Source organism: Octopus sinensis, linkage group LG8 (genome assembly GCF_006345805.1).
Source record: "Octopus sinensis linkage group LG8, ASM634580v1, whole genome shotgun sequence".
NCBI classification, from domain to species: Eukaryota; Metazoa; Mollusca; class Cephalopoda; order Octopoda; family Octopodidae; genus Octopus; species Octopus sinensis.
In genome coordinates this window covers 3,776,472-3,794,697 of record NC_043004.1, presented here as the reverse complement: position 1 = coordinate 3,794,697, position 18,226 = coordinate 3,776,472, and the positions used below count along the sequence as shown (strand labels likewise).

The window sequence follows — 18,226 nt, the reverse complement described above, 5'->3', positions numbered from 1 at the left end:
ATCGAAATATTTCTGGATGATGTGTTATAAAGGAGGAGGTGGATTCTATGTAATAAATTACAAAAATTGAAGCAAAGTTTTTAATTAGCTTTCGACTATTTACGAAGAATCTCTTGTGAAGTTCTCTGTGAATCTGGCTTTCAATTATTTCATAGTTTGATCTCGTTGATAATTGAGTTTGTCTACCACTGTCTATATTGCTCTCCAATATTCTGCTCTATATTGGACAGAATTTCTGATACATATATATATATTTCTGATACATACATATGTATATAATTATATATGTGTGTGTGTGTGTGTGTGTGTGTGTGTGTGTGTGTGTGTATTTCATATACATGTGTACAAACATATAAACATCTGTGTGTGTGGTTGTGAGTATACATACACACATATGGCTATATTTCTATATGTATACACATGCATGTGTGTGTATGTATGTATATACATACATACAATATATCTCGCTCAGAGATTTATTATTGCTTATATATACATATACTTTTATTTGTGTATATGAGTGCATATATGCTTACATATGCATGTGTGTATATATATACATATGTAAATATATATATGTATGACTATGCATGTATGTGTTTGGGTGTGTATATATATACATATGTAAATATATATATGTATGACTATGCATGTATGTGTTTGGGTGTGTATATATATATATATATATATATATATATATATATACACACACATATATACATATGTATATATATGTTTTTGTCTCTATATACGTATGTGAATATTGTGTATTTATATATACATGTGCCTATATATATATATATATATGACGATGTGTATTTATGTATGTGTGTGTGAATATCTATCTACCTACCTGTCTATCTACATATCTCTCTCTCTCTCTCTGACTATATATATGTGTGTGTGTGTGTGTGTGTGTACACACAGACACACACACACACCAATTCTATTCTTGTTTCAGACTTAATTTTTCCGGACTTAACATTAATCACTTTCTCACGAGTTCCGTCTCTTCTTCAGCTTATTATTATTATCATCATCATCATCATCATCATTATTATTATTATTATTATTATTATTATTATTATTATTATTATTATTATTATTATTACCATCATTATTATTATTACTACTACTATTATTATTATTATTATTATTATTATTATTACTACTGTTGTTGTTATCTATATGTGTTTCTCTTATTATTATATCATATCACAACACAACACAACATATTCCATTCTCTTCCATTATCTCCCGTTCTCTTCTCTCATGGCGACTTCTCTTCTCTTCTCTCCTCGCTACACTTTCCAGTTTAATAAATTTTCTCACCCCCTCCCTCCTACCAAACTTTCTATTTATTTATCTTTAACCCTCCTCCCCCCCCTCATAGCCATCCATTTCCAATGCTGTGCTATATATGTATGTATGTATGTATGTATGTATGTATATATACATACATATATGTGTATATATATATATATATATATATATATATATATATATATATAGATATATATACACACACACACACACACACACATATATACATACATATATGTATATATATACATATATACATTGTATATATAGATATATATATATACATACATATATATATATGTTTATGTATTTTAATAAAACCTTTTGTATTTTTCTACTTTTTGCCATTAAATTGGTTTCTTTGAAGTTTGTTATACTTTGGCATTATTTTCCTTTCTTTCCCTCCTCTTCTCCTCCCTCTTCTATTCTTCTCTTGTTTCTTTTCCTCTGTTTTTTTTTGTTGGTTTTTTTTTTTTTTGGTTTTTCTTTTGGGTTTTTTTTTTGGTTTCTCCTCTTTAAAAATCACTAGAAACATCTCGGTGCTTGTTGTTGTTCTTGTTGTTGTTAGGAAGCTAATCAAAGGGAAATCAATATTAAATAATAGATATATATATGTGTAATGTACAGATATATGTATTTATAGGGGACATGTGTGTGTGTGTGCATGTGTGTCTGTGTGTCCATATGTGCTTTATATATATATATATATATATATATATATATATATATGTTACACATTGTTGTCATTCATTTTATTTGTAAGCTTGTATGCTACTGTTTGTGTGTACGTGTGTTGTGTAAACTAAATGTGTGTGTGTGTGTGTGTGTCAGAGAGAGAGAGTGAGAGAGAGCATGGAGAAATGTCCAGAATGACTAGTTAATGGAGTAAACAAAACTGTGGACATTAAGAGAAAACTGTGGAAATATTGGAATTAGGAGGCGGTAATCGTCTTGGCAACATCAGTTGTGCGTCGAACTCGTCATGCGAATCGCTTGCTCACAGCGCCACGCATCATTTGCTTCTCCAGCGTCACACAGCTCACATCTTCTGGCATCGTGTCAGGCTTGTATTCAGAATCAACAGTCAACACGAGGCCTAGCAAAGCAGTTACAGAGAAGCCAGTCTGCTTGGGTGACTCTTCTCAAACTTGCATAGCTAAACACCGTTCCTGTTCTTGCATCTAAATCATGGAACTGCCGACTCTGTTTAGTTTTGATTTCACTTCTTTTTTTCCTTCCTTTCTTTCTTTTTTTTTTTTTTTTTCAATAAACTTATTTTATTTATTTTTACTTATTTTTTATTTTAGTTTTAGTTTTAGATAAATTTTCAATGGTTTAAAATTTATTTTTGTTCATTTTCTTTGGTGTTATTTTTTTTTTTTTTGTTTATAATGGACTGAAAAAAAAATGTAGAACAAACAGGGAAAAAAAAATATCCCGAAATTACTTGGCTATATTTTTATTTCAAGTATTTCCAATGGATGGATATTTTGCAGTGTTAAATTTTACTTGTATTTTCTGTGTTATTTTCAATGTAGCACAGAAGTGTACATGGCAGTGGTGGTGGTGGTGGTGGAGGGTTTTAAAAAAAAAAATTATAAAAAACAACAACCAACAACACAAGAAAAAAGACTTGCTTTGTGTTGAGTCTGATCTCAGCAATATTTCTTGTGTAAGTTTAATGTATTATTTTCCATAAACCCTCCTCTTCCTTCTCCTCCTCCTGAATGGAACTTTTTTTTTTGTTCTTTGTAATTTAATGTTTGGGTGTTGCTGTTGTTGTGGTGGTGGTGGTGATGGTGGTGGGGGGTTGAATTTTGAAATCTTGCCTTTTTTTTTTCACTGCGCCGCCCATTGCAACATCCTGTATAGAGAGAAAGTGTGGAGGCTGTTTATGTTGTTATTGTTATGGTTGTAACATTAAGTTGGAGTGCATCCCAATATCTATTGAATCTCGCCTTGTTCTGCTCCCAAATTACTTAATCTCGCTGTATAAACATTGACAAACAAAAGACAAACAATAATTGACTTCACTCACAATTCTTCACTTTGTAAATGTGTGCAATCTTCCTCGGCTCTGTCTTTGCAAAGTTTCTCTTTTTTTTTTTTTTTAAAGAGCAAATTCAGAAAAATCTTATTTATATTTTTTGTTTCTTCATTGTATTTTTTTTTCTCTTTTAAATATAAATTCTTTGCTTTTATTGTGTTTAGTTTTGTCATCCACTGCATGTTGGGTTCAAATCCGGCCAAACCTAACTTTCTTCTCAGGCAAACTTGTGACAACGGAAGAGTTTACAGTGTTTAGTTTTGATCCTCTTCATAGTGAGTTCAAACTCTACCATGTCTAATTTTGTTGGTCAGTCCTTCACTGGTGGTGGTGGTGGGGCTCAGTGGATCTGTAAGGTTAGATAACTTCCAATATTTTCAATTTTGATTTAAAATCCTGCAGGTTTTAATCCATTCAAGCTCTCACGTCTCATACTACAACCTCCATACCACTACCATCATAACCATCATAGTATTCCCCTCCCCCCTCCCCACACGTCTTTGAGAGGAGACACTTGTCTTGTGTCAGTCTCTTATTTTGAAGAAGAAATTAAGTATTAAGTAATTGTAGGCGTAAGAGTGCATATGTGGTAAGTAGCTTGCTTACCAACCACATGGTTCCGGGTCCAGTCCCACTGCGTGGCACCTTGGGCAAGTGTCTTCTACTATAGCCTTGGGCCAACCAAAGCCTTGTGAGTGGATTTGGTAGACAGAAACTGAAAGAAGTCCGTCGTATATATGTATATATATATGTATATGTATGTGTGTGTATATGTTTGTGTGTCTGTGTTTGTCCCCCCAACATCGCTTGACAACCGATGCTGGTGTGTTTACAATCCTCATAACTTAGTGGTTCGGCAAAAGAGAACGATAGAATAAGTACTAGGCTTACAAAGAATAAGTCCTGGGCTCGATTTGCTCGACTAAAGGTGGTGCTCCAGCATGGCCACAGTCAAATTACTGTAACAAATAAAAGAATATTAGTCCCTAAAAACCTATTCAGACCTTAAACCTTGACCCTTAAAATGTCTTAAGGGCTTCCACAATGGTTCATATTTTAAAAGTTCTTAAGATCAGTCTGGGATTCAATTTTTATTTCAGGATGTTATTATTTTGTTTTGCTTCTGTTGCTTTGAGAAGGGCATGAATGCCTCACGATCTGATTTTTCCTTTCTCTGTAAAGGTGATGCCGTTTATGTAAAAAAAAAAAAAAAAAATTCCTAATCCAGAAATTATTTTGGCTGAGAATTTAATTCCATGTTTTTGAGTTGATGAAAATCTGCCTCAGCAAACTTTGTTCAACCTGTACGAACATAGGGAAGTGTTTGTTAAAATGATGGTAATGATGATGATGATGATTTGTGTGTATATATGTATATACATACAAATATATATATATATTATGTTTTGTGTTTAGGGATACCAACTGGGGCCAGAAAACTACTGCTGCTGATGACTGTACCCTTTTCCAAGCTAAACCTGTAACATTTGTGCCTAAATTATCAAATTCTACCAAAGAAAACAACGAAATCCTTAACAAAGGTAAGTTTTATTTGGTGAAATAAGGGAGGAGGGTGGTTCGTGTGCCATGTGGGGAGGAACCTTAAGGTTTAAGAGCGAGGCCCTTCGGAGAAATGTGAAGAGTGCTTGAACCCTCAGTCTTCACCTTTCCTCACAGACAATGAATTCATTTTGTTGCCACCAATTTTCACCAATTTTTTCTTTCCCAATGAAGACCACCAGTTATTTCCTCTGATGTATGTAACACCTGATTGTGTACTCTAGAAGTATTTTTCACAAATTTATGTTCCTGAGTTCAATCCTATTGTTTGGCACCTTTGTAGAATCTTTTCTTCCAGTGAAATTGGGGAGATGGGAATTGTGTAGAAGCCTGATGTATATGAATGTGTGTGTGTCTGTGTATGTATGTATGTATGTATGTATGTATATATATATAGACTGACTGACAGTTTTAGCAAAGATTTTACAGCTGGATGCCCTTCCAAATGCATTGATAATATTATTCCGTTACAGTATGGCCATGATGGTAACATTTTAACATTTTAAGTATAAATCTGTGAAGAAATGGAATCTACTGATGGAATCTAAAGACAGACTCTTGTGCTGGCATCTTCTGTAAATTATTCTTCTCTTAATTACTGTTTATATTTAGTGTAGAGAAATACGTTGACTTATATTGGCTCCTAAAAATCTGGCATCATTTGATAATAATTGTTGTTGAATGTTTAATTGTTGAATTCTCAAACTCACTCCTAATTTCTTTCAGATCCCTTAACGAACCTCAACAAAAAAGTTGTTGATCTCAAGTTTGGTAAGTTACCATTTCTGAAATTATTTTCGTCTCTTCTGACAGTTGATGCTTCTCATTTGTTGAATGATTTGAGACAAATTCTTCCAGTTTATGTGACAGAAACTGATGCAATGGGAATTAGAAGGGGATATTGTTAGGAATGGGGTGCAAAGGGATCCAAACACTCAGTCTTCAGTACTGGGACAATGCTAATAACAACTAGCAGTTCTTTGAACATTCTTTAGTTATTTTGAAGACTGTAAGATTGTTGCAATATCATAGACAACTAGAAAATGTATTTGTTTTTCTGAAGAGTTTGATATTTGAGACGGAATAAAATCCTCATGGATAGGACTGAAGGGTCTGTGTTAGGAGACAACATGTAGAATCTTTGAAAACTATATTCTTTGTGACACATTTTCCTCTTCTGCTTTGACAGTTGTTATTTTAATTATTATGTCAGGAAGTAAATAATCCTGAATATGGAATGAAACCAAAGACATCATCATTATAATTTAACGTCTGTTTTCCATGCTGGCATGGGTTGGACAGTTTGACAGGAGCTGGCAAGGTTTTTATGGCTGGATGCTCTTCCTAGCACCAACCACGCTGCAGAGTGGACTGAGTGCATTTTATGTGGCACCAGCACAGGCGAGGTCAGTTTTTAGCATAGATTTTACAGCTGGATGCCCTTCCAAATGCATTGATAATATTATTCTGCTACAGTATGGCCATGATGGTAACATTTTAACAAAGCTTAATAGCCTGTGGTACATTCTTATTTTCATTCATATCAATAAAAGATTATTCACATTATTTACATTATTTACATTTGACGGATATTTGTCCTCATCTTGTTTGTTGTTAGCACAACGTTTTGGCTGATATACCCTCCAGCCTGAAGGAGTGTGTGATGTATTCGCCTTCCTACTTAGAACTTTGGTCTTTGAAACATTGACTCTATGACCCTTTGATTCTAAACCTTGCTTCCACACCTGAAATTTCTTCTCTAGTTCTGGCAGTGATTCTGCTATGAGGGCCAGGTCATCAGCATAGAGGAGCTTCCAGGGGCAACCTGTCTTGGATTCCTCTGTTATTGCCTGGTGGACTATGATGAATAAGAGGGGGCTGAAGGCTGATCCTTCACTATACTCATTGCCACTTTATTATTAAAGCTGCAAAAACATCGATGTTTTTGCATCTTTAATGATAAAGCATATTACTCTACCTCTGGTATTCGAGTACTATTTTTTTCCTACCTTGTTTCACATTTATGTGCTTACTCTGGTGTGTGTACACACACACACACACACACACACACACACACACGTATATCATCACCATCATCATTTAATGTCCATGTTCCATGCTGGCATGGGTCGGATGGTTGGACTCTGGAGTTGGCTCTGTTGTCTGTTTTGTCATGGTTTCCACAGCTGGATGCCCTTCCTAGTGCCAACCACTTTACGGAGTGTACAGGGTGCCTTTTATGTGGCACCAGCACTGATGCTTTTTACATGGCACCAACACCAGTGGGGTTATCAAGTAACTCACAAAACAAAGCTGAGAGAGAGAGTGGAACCGAGGGAGGTGGCTTTGTGCTGGTTGAGAGGTTAGAATATAATGGAGGGAGAAAGATGGATGTCTTACTATAGAGGGGATACTTGGGAAGAATATAAGTGGTACAAAGGCGGGGATGTTTCATAAGAGTGTGATGGGGAAAGATGTTTAGAGATGCGGTGGAAGTGACTGTAGCAAGTGATGGCGAGAGATATTAGGAGTGGCTGGGGTGGTGGTGATCGATATGTAGGGTAGGGAGAGGGTGTGGGTAGAAAATATTTATCGGCAAATTGTCTGACAGACAATGGAAGTGTTGTGTGTATAACAGATTATATATTTGATTTCATTTTATACACGCTCTTCAGTATGCACACACTAGAGCATAAATAATAATAATAATAGTAATAATAATTGTATGGCTCGCAGGACGGCCTGCTGTGCTAACCTTGGATCGTAGCGTGACCCGCTGTTCTTGAGGAGACCTATTGAGTCAAGTACATCACCATCAAAATAAAAATCAAATGGAAATTGTAGTTAAGACACCCGTGCTGATGACACATAAAAAGCATCATCCGAACGTGGCAGATGCCAGCGCCACCTGACGGGCGTCCGTGTTGGTGACACGTAAAAGCACCAACCGATCATAGCTGTTTGCCAGTCTGCTCTGGCCCCTGTGCTGGTGGCATGTAAAAAACACCCACTACACTCACGGAGTGGTTGGCGTTAGGAAGGGCATCCAGCTGTAGAAACACTGCCAAATCAGACTAGAGCCTGGTGCAGCCTCCATGGCTTCCCAGACCCCGATCGAACCGTTCAACCTATGCTAGCATGGAAAAAGGACGTTAAACGATGATGATGATGATGATGATGATGATGATTTACAGAGACTGGGAGAATTAAGTTAAATTGCTTCTCAGGTATCGTTGTTAGATACGAGCAGGAGAAGTAATGTCGGTTGATTGACAAATTGGTTCTAATGAATGACTAATATGGAAATGTCTTTGAATATGAAGAGCTAGAAATAGAGACAACCAGGATAGGTGGAGGGGTGGAAGTGTTATTTCTGTAATAAGAGGCGCCTTGAGAATGATAAAAAGCATTGCAGACAAATATAAAGCCCCAAATACCATGACTTGTATGTGACATTGAGAAAATAGCATGACAAGACACACACACACACACACACAGAGCTATACTTGGTTATGTAATGAAAATATACAATAAATATATATGATTGTTGAAATAATAATAATAATAATAATAATAATAATAATTATAATGATGGTTTCAAATTTTACCACGAGGGCAGCCATTTTGAGGAAGGGGACTAGTTGATTACATCGACCCCAGTGTTCAACTGGTACCGATCTTATTGGCCCTGAAAGGATGAAAGGCGAAGTAGACCTCGGCAGAATTTGAACTCAGAATGTCGCAACAGGTGGAATACCGCTAAGCATTTTGTCTAGTGCGCTAACAATTCTGCCAACTCACTGCCTTTATAATAATAATAATAATAATAATAATAATAATAATAATAATATTGATGATGATGATGTTCACTTGGCACAACAGCCAGACTACTACTTAAAAGACTGGCAGTGATTTGAGGAGACTTGTTGTCACCAAACCTCAAGATAAAATACCTGCTAACTAAATTAGCCAAATGATAATTTCTTTTATTAGCCCCAGCGGAATAGATGGTGGGGACCTGACAAGAACAGACAACAAATTGTGTAAGGGGGATTTACATAAAGGAATGGAAGAGACAGTGAAATGGGATAAAAGTCTACTTAGCATTACAAAATATCTGATAGTATGAAAGATGCAGAAACTCCAGCTGGGGGCAATCAAGGAACCCCACAGATCCAGGGTTACTCTGTTAAGAGTCATTCACTCTCTCTCTCTCTCTCTCTCTCTCTCTCTCTCTTACTCTTTTACTTGTTTCAGTCATTTGACTGTGGCCATGCTGGAGCACTGCCTTTAGTCGAGCAAATCGACCCAAGGACTTATTCTTTGTAGGCCTAGTACTTATTCTATTGGTCTCTTTTGCCGAACTGCTAAGTTATGGGTACGTAAACACACCAGCATCGGTTGTCAAGCGATGTTGGGGAACAAACACAGGCACACAAACATATACACACACACACACATATATATATACACTAGCAGCATAGCCCGGCGTTGCCCGGGTATGTAAGAGCCCCTAGTAGGCAACGACTAATCCCAATCTAGTCCTTTCCCTCTAGGGAACGAAGGCGCATGTGTAGGTTGCAATGTCTTCTCTTCACTCTCAAATAACTATCAAACAGCTATCGATAATTCAACCCAACCAATTCCTACCAGGAAGAAATTACATTCCAGACTTTACCCCCAACTTCTGCTAATAGCTGCTGCAGCCGCAAGTTATTCGAATACTTTTTTTGTTTAAACTTTTTTTATAACTACCACCCCAAACCTTAAATTTTTGATGTACCTTAAGGGTCCTCGGACGCTACTTGCAAACTCTTGGTTTATTATAAACTGCTTTTGTCGTGTGCACCAAAATACCTTTTCCATTCGTTTGTTCAGTTTGGTCACTTTTGATTTTTTCGTTGTTGTCACTCACATTGCTGCCTGCTTTTTTGCATATAAAAAGCTTAGATTCTCGACCCCATGTCGAATTTATCGATTCTTTTCAGAACTGGGGGAACTTTTCAAAATTTTCGCTGTGTTAGTTTTGAATTATGACATTGGGCTATGTGTGTGTCAAGTTTCATCAGAATCGGTTGAAAGCTGTGGTCAGGGTGAGGGTACAATTGACAGACACACAGACTGCCGTTTATATATAGAGAGATATGTACGACGGGCTTCTATCAGTTTCCTCTACCAAATTCACTCACAAGGCTTTGGTCGGCCCGAGGCTATGGTAGAAGACACTTGCCCAAGGTGCCACGCAGCGGGACTGAACCCGGAACCATTTGGTTGGTAAGCAAGCTACTTACCACACAGCCTACATTTTTGCCTCAGTCACCCATCTTTTCACAAATTCAGTGGGGCGAGGGTGGGGGTAATACTTCCCTCTCCACTCTCATTTTCCTTTCCTGGTGGAACTTCAAGATCTCAGTGAGATCTTCACACAACCTTGATGGCTTCTTAGACTAATGCAAGACTACAGATATATAATGGAGGGTGATGTGTGAGTAGAGTTGATTAAATTGACCTCAACCAATGACTTGTTTCATGAACTCTGGAAGCAAAGTTGTTTGTGGTGGGCTTTGAACTTAGAATGTAGAAATGATGAAATGAACCACAAGAATATTTCATCTGGTATTCTTTTGAGTAAAGATTATTTTGCCAACAAAATATGGCAGTCCTGGTTTAGGATGAATGTTGCTGTAATTTAGCCCCAGGAGAGACATCGTCTCCAGCTGGCTATATGACATGATCTTTGTCCTTATATTTTTGAACAAGGGAATCTAGCACACTCTCTCAGCTCAAAACAATATCTGTATGTCGCGAAATAGCCCAGAAATCACAAAATAGCCCGTAAATAACCCAGAAATTACGAAATAACCTGTAAATAACCCAGAAATTACGAAATAACCTGTAAATAACCCAGAAATTATGAAATAGCTCAGAAATAACCCAGAAATGTATAGCCAGCTGGAGATGATGTCTCCTGGGGCTAAATTACAGCAACATTCGTCCTAAACCAGGACTGCCATGTTATGTTGGCAAAATAATCTTTACTCCAAAGTACTGTTGCCGAATATCTCTCGTTGTCAGATTTAAAAATAGTAATTTTCTTGTTTTCTTTTGTTTGGAAATGTTAAGTTGTTGTTGTTGTTGTAGCAATAAGATTCAATTCTTTATTTTGCACAAGAATCACAAATTGGGATCATTGTAAAGATGTGTGGCAAAACCCGTGTTTTGCATGCCTTGTGAGTGAATTTGGTAGATTGTGACTGTGTGGAAGCCCATTGTGTATATGTATGTATCTGCAGTGTTAGTTTGTTTACGTCCCCATAACTATGTAGTCCAGTAAAAAGTGATTGATAAAATAAGTCCTCATTCTCATCAAGTTCGTTTATCTGGTGCTGCCAGTCATTGGGGTGCCCTTGAAAATGCTTTCTCATTTGGTTTCTGTCCTCTTGTCATTCACAGCAGAGTCACACTGTTGTGACCTTTCCAGTTGTTGATGTTCTCAGACCAGGGTTTTCTCTGTCTGCCTCTCTTTCACCCCCACCTCCCTCAGCTGTGCCTTGAAGGATGGTTTTGGACTGAGAGTTGTGGCAGGATACATGATTGTGCCAGGCAAGCTTTTGTCTTTCTGTCTGCACAGGGAGTGGCTCCTCTTTGACAGAGTATTTATCGACTGGCTGCCTGACAAAACTATTCATTTTGTGCACTGTGTACACGGGATGTGTTGCAGCCTTTTGAAGCACTTGGGCACAAATTCCTGAATCCTTCTCTCCATGTCAGCTGTAAGGGTCCGGCTCTCTCCCCCACCCCCAGAAGGATCAACGTCATCAGGGACTTGTACTCTTTGAGCCTTGTTGCAAAACCTAATGGAATTGCTTTTCCATATGGCATTTAACTTCATCATGGCAGCAGAAGCTAAATTGAGTTTTGTTGTTATCTGTTTGTGAGAGTTGCTATCCTTGGTCAAAGTGAACCCTAAGTACTTGAAGGTGTCCACTTCATTGAGTTTCTCTCCATTCAGCTGGTTGCTGTGCTCTGGTTGTTCTCCCTCATTGACCATGCATGGGAAAGCTCCTGTGCTGGTGGCACGTAAAAAGCACCATCCAAATGTGGTCGATGCCAGGTCCGCCTGACTGGCTCCTGTGCTGGTGGCACGTAAAAAGCACCCACTACACTCTTGGAGTGGTTGGCGTTAAGAAGGGCATCCAGCTGTAGAAACCTTGCCAGATCAGATTGGGGCCTGGTGCAGCTGCTGGCTCTCCAGACCTCAGTCAAACTGTCCAACCTATGCCAGCATGGAAAATGGATGTTAAATGATGATGATGATGAAACACACTGCTGCTGCTGCTGTTTGGTACTTGTTTCTGTCCGTTTTTAGTTTTCCTGGATTAACCTATTGACCACTGGACACATTTGCCAACTCGATTCTTAGAGCATCTGTGGTTATTGATGATTAATTCTTACAGCATCTATATTGATCACAAATCGAGTTATTGAGAGTTTTATAGATTTCTACTTTGATCCATTTCTCAAATTAAATCTGTTGAAATAAAATTTTTTTTTTTCCTCTTCAGTGGAAGCTTCTGGAAGTGACAAGAACAATATTACCACTACCACCACCAACACGACTACGACTGAGGATGATGATGATGATGATGATGACTATGATGAAGATTTTGCCAGTGAAGAGTAAGTAGAAACATGACATGCTTCTGGGTTTTACGGAGACGTGTGGGGGCAGGGCAGGGCGTGGCGGGGTGGGTTTCATTGTCCATGAGATTTGCAAGGTGTCCTTGATTGGTTGATGTCTGTGGAGGAAGGAATTTCAGGGGGAGGCATTGTGGGGAGAAAGAAAGGATTGGGTCAAATGTTGAGGGTTTGATGTGGTATGATGAGACAATTGGAGTAGTTGGAGGAAAAGAGAGGTGGAGGAAGAGGAGGGATTATTTAGTTAGGTCAGAAGAAGAAGAAGAAACGGTAAGTCTGTGAGTGAATGGTTAATACATGTGAGTGACTCATTGCCAATCACTTGGTCAGCCTTCTTTTGTCGACAATCTTGATCTGGGAGACAGAATTACAATGTTACTCTGTGGTCAGTAGTGCAATGTGTGTGAGATTGTGAAGAATCCCCAACTGACCAAAGTTTCAAGTCACGGCCATCTTGTCACTCATCCAACATCTTAACCTTTGTTTTATATTTGTTAAAAGTTCCATTCGTCTTAAATGTCTGAAGATGGATCTCAACTTGCCACATTTGTTTTCCAATTTTGTTCAGCACCAACAGAAGCAGATTTGAAGGAAAAGTCAAAATAACTGGTGGCAGTATTGTTGAAGAAATCGAAGAAGAACTGGATCTGTCTCAAGAATTGTCCAAAAGCGAAAACAGCGAAGTAAGTCATCATTTCTGTTTTTGATTCTTTTTTTTTTTTAATATTTATTTTATTTAGAAAACTTGTGGTTGCACATTCCGTGCTGACCTGCTATTGTGAACATCCGTTGGAAAGAAAACCAAGAATTTTGTGTTTTGTTAAGTATGATCAAAAGCCTTTGTGGTAGAAGTTGTGAGGATCCCGTCTTTGTAGGAGTAAATATATTGAGGGCCCATTATCCTGTTAGGTGTGCTATGATGATTTGCCTGCTATTTCTAGAATGTCAGCCTACCAATTAGAGACTCTCTTCACTGTGTCACTTGATAAGAGCATCTCAAGCAGATGAGGGATAAATTTACTTCTAAACAGAATGTTTGTGTCTTCCATCTGTCTCTCATTGGTAATTTCCCTGCGTGAGCTTTCCACTTATGTCCACCATTTTGGACTGGCTCCTGTGCAGGTGGCATGTAAAAAGCACCATTTAAGCGTGTCCGTTGCCAGTACCGCCTGAATGGCCCTCGTGGCGGTGGCATGTAAAAGCACCCACTACACTCTTGGAGTGGTTGGCATTAGGAAGGGCATCTAGCTGTAGAAACCTGCCAGATCAGATTGGAGCCTGGTGCAGCCATTTGGTTTGCCAGCCCTCAGTCAAATCGTCCAACCCCTGCTGGCATGGAAAATGGACGTTAAACGAAACAATGATGATGGAATGAAACAACATGAGCTGTTGATGCTGTATTGTATCTGCTGAGCAATGTTACTTCATTCAAACTTATAAAGATTTATTTCTTTATTGCCCACAGGGGGCTAAACGTAGAGGGGACAAACAAAGGGATTAAGTTGATTACATCAACCCCAGTGCGTAACTGGTACTTATTTAATTGACCCTGAAAGGATGAAAGGCAAAGTTAACTTCAGCAGAATTTGAACTCAGAACATAAAGACAGATGAAATACCACTAAGCATTTTGCCTGGTGTGCTAATGTTTCTGCCAGCTTTCCGCCCTAACTTACAAACATGTTGTGGCCGTCGTTCCACAAAGTCTTGTCATTTAAATAGCAAATGGAATCAGTAGATTCTTTGGTTCCAAAAAGTTAAGATTAAGCATTCTAGTGCCACTGTGTAATGGGATGGGAATCAGAAATATTGCAGAGTAACCAAAGAATTTGGCTTTGCTTACTTCTGGTGGCTGTCGTAACTAACATGCAATTAAAACATTGTAAAGATGATAAGTCTAGGGCTTGTTGTAGTTTGTGCTTTTTGCAAAATATTCTTAATTAATTGGAATTTCGTGTGAAATCAAAATCAAAGTGAAATTCGATGACGGGCACGAGCACCATACGAGTGTGATCATTGATAGAGCAGCTAACTTGCTTCCGCGCCAGTGGCACTTAAAAGGCACCATTCGAGCGTGATCGTTACCAGTGTCACCTTACTGGCACTCGAGCCCCGTGCTAGTAGGGTATTAAGAGCACCGTTCGAGCGTGATCGTTACCAGTGTCGCCTTACTAGCACTCAAGCCCCGTGCTAGTAGGGTAATAAGAGCACCATCCGAGTGTGATCATTGCCAGAGCAGCTATCTGGCCTCCGTGCCGGTGGCACGTAAAAGACACCATTCAAGCGGGATCATTACCAGCATCACCTTACTGGCACCTGTGCCGGTGGCATGTGTAAAATGATTCAAGCGAGGTCGTTGCCAGTACCGCCTGACTGGCCCCCATGCCGGTGGCACGTAAAAGCAACCACTACACTCTCGGAGTGGTTGGCATTAGGAAGGGCATCCAGCTGTAGAAACTCTGCCAGACCAAGATTGGAGCCTGGTGCAGCCATCTGGTTTGCCAGCCCTCAGTCAAACCGTCCAACACATGCTAGCATGGAAAGCAGACGTTAAATGATGATGATGATGATGATTCTTAATTAATTGGAATTTCGTAATTGAAGAAAGAAAGAAAACTTTAACACTTTCTCTTTCATTTTTTTTGTTTATTTACTTTTGTCTTCAAATGTTTTTGTATTTTTCTTCTTCTTTTCCAGCTTGCTGACCTCACGACAGACAAAACACTTTCTCAACCCGACACACCTTTCGATTACATGGAAGATGTTCTCTCTTCCTAGTATCTTCTTTTTCTTCTTTAACATTTAGCTTCTTTCCCTCATTTCAATTCAGTCTTTATTTTCTAAACATTTAAAATCCTTTTTTCCCCCCTCAACCGTACACTGCATGTGTACACACATATTTATATATGCACACACACACACACACACACACATACACACAAATCTTCAAATTTTAGAACAAGGCACCATTCTATCACTTTTATTGCTTCGAGCTTTCACTGTTTCTCAATGAGAGATGTGGCTACGTAAACATTTTAACATACTGCTGCCTGCCTTTTTGTATATATATATATATATATATATATGTGTGTATATATATATATATATATATATGTGTGTATATATATATATCTCAAATACATGCACATATTGGGGCTAATAGATGAATTATCCATTGCCTGGTTCCATGCAGGTGTCTGTCCTTTTCAGGCATCTAAAGGGATTATCTGTGCATATCTGCTGTTTGGATTTAGTGGCTGAAATATTGCACATATCGAAGACTTTACTTTCTAACACTTTCACGTGTTAATCACTTTAATATTTTGGCACACAAAAAAAAAATTGTGTGTGTGTGTGTATATACCTGCATATATATATATATATATATATATACATATTTACACATGCATTCATATATATGTATATATATATACATATTTACACATGCATTCATATATATGTATATATATACATATTTACACATGCATTCATATATATGTATATACACACATGGACATATATATATATATATGTACACATACATGCATATTCACACACACATACATCTTTATATATATATATACACAAATATATGTGTATGTATGTATGTATATATATATATATATATATATATATATATATATATATATATATATATATATATATTATATGACCCATGCTAGCATGGAAAGCGGACGTTAAACGATGATGATGATTATGATGATATATACACATTTGTTTGGTAATATATATATACACAGAAAAAGGAGTAAAAACATGGATATGTTTTTATTAATCAGCAGAAATTACTGAGTGCCTCCTGTTGCAACAGTTTGGTGTATTGGCATTTACCAAACTAATTTCAATAAGTGCCGTATGCACAAGTCTCTCGGCCCCTTCAGTGACTCTGTTAATGTCTGCTAATTAATAATATGACAGACACTGAAGTGAGAATCACACATTTCATATAAGGTTGTGTAGATATGTGCTTTAATTCAGTTTAGAGTAGTTTTTGAAATCAGTGTAAATATGCATGTAAACACACGCACATGGGCACAAACATGTATTTGGTTGCTACATTTACCATCAGAAAGATATACATGGGGAATCCTCTCATCTCTTTATGTATTTTATGTGTAAAAAGTTTAACTACATGTGCCAGCTGTGTGGGTCTGTTTCTGTATATATACATATATATATGTATGTATACACCCACACATATATGTACACACACACGTGTGTATATACACACATATTATTGCCTCTGTTCACCTCTTTGTACATGAATTTATGCATCATTATACACATGTGCATATATATATATGTATGTGTGTGTGTGTGTGTATACACACACAGTGCAAATATATGTATACACTTCCACACAGTATTATCTATGTAATTATATGTCATATATATATATATACACATGCATACACATAACTATATAAATGTATGCTCACATTTTATCCATGTAATGTGTGTATATAGATATGTATACACACGCATGCACAAAAATGCTATATATATATATATATACATACATACACACACACACACACACACACACACACACAACACACACACATGCATATATATATATATACACACATACAGAGGAATGTTTGTATTGGAGCTTCTGGTGCAAATTGCCAAGCAGTACAGCATGTTGTTTCCAAATTTCTGGCAGAGTGAATTGTGTCATGGGGGCTGTTTTTCTCACAGACAGTACCCAACTGACCCTACTATACTGTGTAGTCGACAAAATCAAAAAAAAACCATGCACATGTGTGAAATTAAAAATATAGAATAGCGACAATTTACCCATTGCACCCTGTATATACACACACACACTGCAGATTCAGCTAATTATATATATATATGTGTGTGTGTGTGTGTGTATATATATATATATATATATATATACAGTCACATTGTTCACTAGAGAATGTCATCTTTTACTCTTAATTTAATTTAAAAAAAAATTTTTGTTTTGTAAATATACGAGGCAATACACCTTTAGAGACCATTCCTTATTTTTCATTTCTTCAATTCCAATCTAATTTAATCTCAGGTATGTTGTAGTCATTGATTGATTGATTGTTCATTCATTTGGGGGATCATATACCCCCACCTCACCTTAATTTCAAGTGTGTAGATTATACCTCACACAGAACAGTGTTATATTTCGAGAGCTTTACTTCATTATAAATTTACTGATGTAAATATTATATATATTTTGTGTCTTAACAAAATTTCTGTGTAAAAACGAACAAAATGTCATTATTACCTGCCAGGACACACAGGGAAGTGGTTTCTTAAAGCTTTACAAACAATTTTACATGTTCAAGCAAAGTTAGAGTGAAGAAATATATTTTGTCATACGTTTAGTAACTTACCATTTTCTTTACCTTTGCAGTATGTATTCCATGCTAATAAAATGTATTTTTCTTTTCTTTTTTTGATTAGAAATTTGTAGATTTTGATATTATAGAGAGAAAAGTTTTTACTGCAGAACGCCTTATCTAAACCATTTGATTATAAAATTGCTGTGGAATCTGTAACCCAGGTATATTTAGGCCAATTATATTTATATAATTTG

General features: G+C 37.1%; 1 long non-coding RNA gene across 1 annotated transcript; it reads left to right on the top strand.

Annotated features, from left to right (window-relative positions):
• Positions 1 to 2,921: 2,921 nt before the first annotated feature.
• Positions 2,922 to 15,691, top strand: LOC115215249. The gene is made up of 6 exons (XR_003881960.2): positions 2,922 to 2,995; positions 4,787 to 4,911; positions 5,657 to 5,701; positions 12,496 to 12,610; positions 13,197 to 13,311; positions 15,325 to 15,691. It is a non-coding gene; the product is annotated as an uncharacterized LOC115215249 (long non-coding RNA).
• The last annotated feature ends 2,535 nt before the right edge of the window (positions 15,692 to 18,226 follow it).